This window comes from Chlorocebus sabaeus, chromosome X (genome assembly GCF_047675955.1).
Source record: "Chlorocebus sabaeus isolate Y175 chromosome X, mChlSab1.0.hap1, whole genome shotgun sequence".
NCBI classification, from domain to species: domain Eukaryota; kingdom Metazoa; phylum Chordata; class Mammalia; order Primates; family Cercopithecidae; genus Chlorocebus; species Chlorocebus sabaeus.
The window spans coordinates 23855336-23861612 of NC_132933.1; positions in this window are offsets into that span (position 1 = coordinate 23855336).

Consider the following 6277-nt stretch of genomic DNA (forward strand, 5'->3'; position numbering starts at 1 on the left):
GTCCCCTGATACCTGTTTTCTTTTCTTTTTTTTCTTTTTCTTTTTTTTTTTTTTCTTTTGAGACGGAGTCTTGCTCTGTTGCCCAGGCTGGAGTGCAGTGGCATGATTTCGGCTCACTGCAACCTCCGCCTCCCAAGTTCAAGCGAGTCTCCTGCCTTAGCCTCCCGAGTAGCTGGGATTATAGGTGTGCACCACCACGCCCAGCTAATTTTTGTATTTTTAGTAGAGACAGGGTGTCACCATGTTGGCCAGGCTGGTCTCAAACTCCTGACCTCAGGTGATCACCCACCTCGGCCTCCCACAGTGCTGGGATTACAGGTGTGAGCCACTGCTCCTGGCCCTGACACCTGTTTTCATTCCTTTCCAGGGACCTTAAGGATTTTTTTTTCAAGTTGAGGAGGCTCATATGCAATTACAAGACCTGGGAAGGGGTGGCATGTTAAGCCACTGTCAGCTCAACTCCTTACTTGCACAGAAGGAATTCTCTAAACTTACCAACCTTTCTGATAGAGGGAACCACTCTCCTGGAACAGGAAGGGAGGAAAGGAGAGGGCTAGGAGACTGTCTATGAAGGAGTGTAGGGCTGGTGATGAAGAGGGAGACTCCGTTTGGCTGAGAACAGGCCTTCTCAGCAGGTGACTGGGAGGACATGGGGCTTCAAGAAGGTGGGGCAAGGCAGCGAAGACCAAGGACTTTGTCTAGGTCACAGTTACTTCTGGGAGTCCTGTGTGCCTCTCCCTGCTTCCCTTCCTCCACAGTCTGTCCCCTTTCAATATTGTGATCACCACCACAGGAAGGAGGAAACAAGAACAGCCTGTAGTACTCTGCAAGAATGGGCCTGGCTGACTGGAAGGATGCTCAGCATTGTACCTGGCTGGTCCCCACCTGGGAGGGCTAGCTTAACCCAGGCTTCTTAGCCAGGTGCCAGGAGAGCAGACCCCAGAGCCCAGCAACCCTCGGGCAGGACAGTCCATCCTTAAGAGGTGGAGTGAATTCCAGGTTAAAGGGATTGGAATTAACCCACCAAAAGCATCCCCTTTGCCAGTTGTATTTGGCAGGGGGTCTGGAGACCATGTTCACCATTTTATTGCTAGTATCTAGCAACCACAAGTCATTTTTTTCATCTATTTTTTGAGTGTCTTCTGTACACAAGGTATTTTATTATGATCAATAACAGCCAACAGACATCAAACATTTACGATGTGGCAGGCTGCTACATTGCACCAAGAACTTTACTTGTATTATCTCAGTTCATTCGTATAACAACCCTGTGGTGTCGGTACTATCAATGTCCCTATTTTACAGAATGTGAAACAGCGGCTCAAGGAAATGAAGTAACTCACTGAAGGCCATACAGTTAACAACTGATTGAGGCAGGACTCAAACTCAGGTCTCATTGGTTCCAATCCCACGTGCTTCTGTACATAAGCAAGTCCACTCCACAGCCTCCAGCACGCTTTGCTGCCTTGCTCCTCACTACACCATGCCTTCTCCCAATTAGTAGATTAGTCATGTGTTGACACTTCTAGTCTCAGTCTAATGGCTTGTTTATTTAACTGATGGATGCTGCTCCCCATTTGAGGCCATTAGCATTTAAACAAAACAAAACAAAACTGTTGAGCCTGGCAAAGTGACACTGTGTTTACTGTTTTTCTCCCAGTGTTAATTGTGAGCATTTTCCAAATATGTATTTTGATGTGCTAACTGTCCCTAAAGAGGCCTGTAGAACAGTTTAGCAATCTTCTCATGCAGCTCCAGCCCCACTCCCCATAATCTCCTTGGTGAGGGGGAGATGTCTTGGCTAGGATGGGGAAGAGGGATGGTGACCGTCTCAGTCTGATTAGGGGGTAGGGGAACTGGGCTGGGCCGGCGACTCTGTCCTTGGAGGCTAAGTCCCAGAGTATCCTCGCTTCACGCTTGGGGAGGGAATTTGATATTTCTTTCCAGGACAATAAGAACATCTGTGCCAAGGCAGAGGAGGAGGCCGGGCGCTCCGAGGCATCTCTGCCGGAGTCTCTTGACACTGTCCGATTGTTACTGTTTCAGTTTCTGCTTGGATCACTGACCATGTCCATTTAGAGCAGGCTGACTTGGGCGAAGACAGTGTAGGGCTGAGGAAGGACAGAGAGGACCCGTCTGGTTGGGGGTGGAGGTGTGAGGTGGGCAGGGAGCTGGACCAACTCTAAAGTGACCAGGTTACAAATGAGCTGCTGCAAAGTACCGGGTGAATCTTGCACCTGTAAATGGGAGGAAGGAGTGCTTCCACTGTCCCCCCCCCTTCCCGCCTACTCGCCCCCCAACCCCTGGGGTAATTGCTGTTGACCTCTGGTCCAGTTTGTTTGCAGCCTCCCTCTTCTGACAGATTGGGCTTCAGGTCGACCTTGGGGCAAATGAATGAAGAACTACAGGTTTGATCCTTATATGGGACAGTTTGCTTCACACTGAGAAAAACCTGGCTACTTTCTGTCTCCCAGCTCCAGTTGCAAACTGGAGTTAAAGTCGAGTTTCTGGCTCCCTGCAAACTATTCCCAGTACTAGAAAGTCACGTTACCCGGTGTGTTCGTGTGGTGACTGCAGCCATGTCTAGTTCCCAGCGAGTCGGCCTCCCATTGGGGATGAGCTAAGACGGCTTGTTAGTTTCTTCCTCGCTCAGACTTAGCCCTGGAACTGGCAGTTCTGGGGACCAAGAGGTAGGCATCTGCCTCCGGCATAATTAGTTACATCAGTCTCAAAAAGCATTGATGGCCCATCCCTTTGGATATCATGCTGTGCCTGGCACGAGCTAGTAATCCCCACCCGGTCCTGGCCCTCCTGAGTTTACAACCTTAAGTCACACAATAATGACACAGATCCCAAAGGCGAGCAGTTAACAAATACATCCACTTGTCCGCCAATCACAAGGGATCCATTGAGTGAGCCACTGCGACAAACGGGCCCCCTTCAAAGAGCTTCCAGTCTGGTGGGTAAGTAGGTAAGACTAAGTGAGGGCTTGGGAGAAGAGGTTGGGGCGAGAAAACACGGTCAACTTGGGCATCATCGAACAGACTTTTTATTCCTTTCTCTTTTTTTTTGAGACAGAGTCTCACTGTGTTGCCCAGGCTGGAGTGCAGTGGCGTGATTTTGGCTCACTGGAACCTCCGCCTCCTGGGTTCAAGCGATTCTCATGCCTCTGCCTCCGGAGTAGCTGGGACTACAGGCGCCCACCACCACGCCCGGCTAAATTTTTGTGTTTTTAGTAGAGATGGGGTTTCGCCATGTTGGTCAGGGTGGTCTCGAACTCCTGACCTCAGGTGATCCGCCCACCTCGGCCTCCCAGTGTTGGGATTACAGGTGTGAGCCACCGTGCCCGATGCGACCAGACTTTTAAATAAAAGTGTCTATTGGCATTGTGGGTGGGTGGCTGGGTGTTCTGTCGACTTGAGCCACGTCCCTCACTCTGGGTCCGGCAGGCTCTATACAAAGAGCTCTGCAATGCATAGTGGGGAGAACCCCGGGCGGAGAGGCAGCGGTCCGTGGCGCTTGGCATGGGCTCGCCCTCTCTCCCTGGGTGGCCGGGACGTGTCACTAGACCTCGCCCCTCCGGGTCTGACGGTTGGCTTAGGGTCCCTCAAGGCTCGGGCATTTTCAGGACAGTCCCCCGCCCTCCTCCCGCAAGCCATGAGTCTCAGCTGCGCGTCGCGCGTTGGTGGCACAGGTTTGGGGCGGGAGCCGGGAGGAGGCTCCGGGTCAAGTCATCCCCGGAGGTAAGGTCCCGGCGACTCCCCGGGACGCGCCGGCCCTGCCTGGGCTGCGGGAGGAACCGCGGGCGGCCCGTCCCCCAAACATTTCCGACGGGCGCCTGCGCCCCGCGAGGCTTCCGAGGGCCGGGCTGGGCGGGGGAGACCCAGCACGGCCCGGGTTCGCGCTCCCGGGCTGCCTGCCCGCCCGTCCGCTAGGTGCCCGCGGCCACGGGGCGCCGAGGCTCCCCGAGGGCGGGCTGCGGGCTGCGCGCTGCGCTGGGCCGGGCCGCTGCAAGGCCTGGGCGAGCGAGCGAGCGAGCGGAGCGGGGCGGCGGGGGTGCGTGTGTGCGGAGACCGCGCGGGAACGCGAGCCGCCGGCCCGGGAAGGGTGGGTCGGGGAGCGGCGGCGGCCGCAGGAGGAGCGACCCGGGAACCGGAGGCCGGCAGGGCTGGCGGGCAGGAGCCGCGGGGGGGAGGGCGGAGCGCCGAGGGCGGAGACGGGGCCGCGGAAGGGAGGGGGCCGCGGGGCGCGGCCGCGGGGCGGGGCGCCGGGACCTGGGGAAGATAAGAGCGTGCTCGGGGGAGTGAGGGCGGGAGCGAGGGAGGGGCGGGGGACTTAGAGACCAAAGAGGAGACAAAAGGACGGGGTGGGTGGGAGGGGCATAGACGAGCGGGGGTAGGGGAGGGGCGCCGGGGGACGCCTCGCGGGGAGGGGTGTGTGTGTACCGCGGGGGGGCATAGTGTGGGAGGGACTTAGAGAGGGACATGAAGGGACAACATAAGAAGGGAGCGCGGGGGTACGGAGAAAAGGGGGGCGGGAGTGCTCCACCACGCTCGCCACGAAGGCAAAGGGAGGCCGCGAAGGGGAGGCCGCTGGGACTGGCCACACACAGGGACGGGGGTCCTGGGGATGGACAGTCCGCGAGGGAAGGGGATCGGAGCTTCCGCGGTCTCGGGAGGGGAAGGGGGAGCCGACACGGGGAAAGGGGGTGGTGCGGGAACCCGAGGGTGGAGGCGGATGGGCGTGTGTGCAGCGCTGAGGGCAGGGATTTAACGCCGCTGTTCGGGATGACCCAAAGACCACGGTGGGGGCTGCACAGACGGGACGGGGCTACCGATGCAGGAGAACTGCCCAGGGGAAAGTGGGACCTACAAGGGTTAGAGAAGGGTGGCGGGGGCGGCCTCGGACTCGGCAGGAAGGCGCCACCACCGCCCTCTGCCCGTCCCCAGTGTGCCCCGCCCCGTCCGGGGGCCCTAAGGGCAGCGGCCTGGGCCGTGGGGGAGCCGAGCCAGGGCGGAACCATTCGGAACAGAGAGGGGGGCTTGGGGGGAAGGGAGGAGCCAGGGGTCAGAACCCTGTTGGGGGCGGGGGGGGCGCCACACCCTGGGAAAAAGGCTTGGGCACATCCAGAATGGACCAATCAGCGAGCAAGGCCAGGGTGGCGTCAAGGGGCAGCTTCGGCCAATGGGAAGGGAGAACACTTCGGAGGTTCGGAGGAAGAAAAGAAAAAAAAGCCCCACGAAACAACAATCGAATCCGTTTGGGGGCTTGGAAGGCTGGGAATGGGCGTCGTTTATGGCACGTTCCGGCACCTGCCCTCTCCTTTGAAGGATGGGGTCGCTTGCATCACTCCTGGGTAGTGGGGAGCAAACGGAGCTGAAGAGGGTCCCGGGAAAGTAGACGGGGATTGGCCGTTTACCGGGGACACTTGATTGGGTGCTTCAATTTGGGGGGTGGGTGGGACAGAGGTAGCAGCTTTGTGCTCAAAAGAGTGCAAGAGAATGTTGTGGTCTCTTAAACGGAGGCAGGAGTGGGCAGGGGTCCCGCATCCCCTATCACTGGCTACTGACTTAAGTGTCAACCAGCGAGTGGATCGTGGATAATCTCAAGCCAATGGATAACTTAAGCATGCCTTTTGGGCACTGAACACTGCTCAACATACTCATTTCTCTTCCCTTTCCAGAGGATGAGCAATGCTAGGGGGCCACAGGGGACCGCTGGGGAATTCATAGAAATTTATCCTTTGGCTTTTCACTTCAGTTTGATGTGTAACACTAGATACATCGCTCTATTCTGAAAATTTTCTCCCGTGAAGATACTGGGACTAGCTACCATTGAGGTCTAAACATTTTGGAACTGATTTGGAGAGTGGTGTGCTCAGAAGAGAAGGCCGTATCTGTTGGGGGGATTGCAAAAGAAAATTTGGGAGTGGTACAACTTTTGGCCCAGGGATTCCAAATGTCTTGAAAACCCCTGAAACTTTATGTAAAATGCCATACAAATGTGTGTGTGTGCACATTTTTCTGGAGACAGTTCATAACGTTCAGCATATTTTTAGAGGGACCTGTGACGCAAAAATGAACCCACTGTGGTCTAAGAATGCTGGGGATGGGACTGAATCTCCAAGGCAGGAGGCAAGGTGCAGTAGTGGTGTCATTTTGGAATTAGGTTTCCCAAATTCCTTGTTAGGAAATTGAGCTGCAGGGGCTCTTTCCATATATTTCTTGCCATCCAAAGGCAGGCCAAGTTCCTCAGAGCTGAGAAGCCCATGTGAACT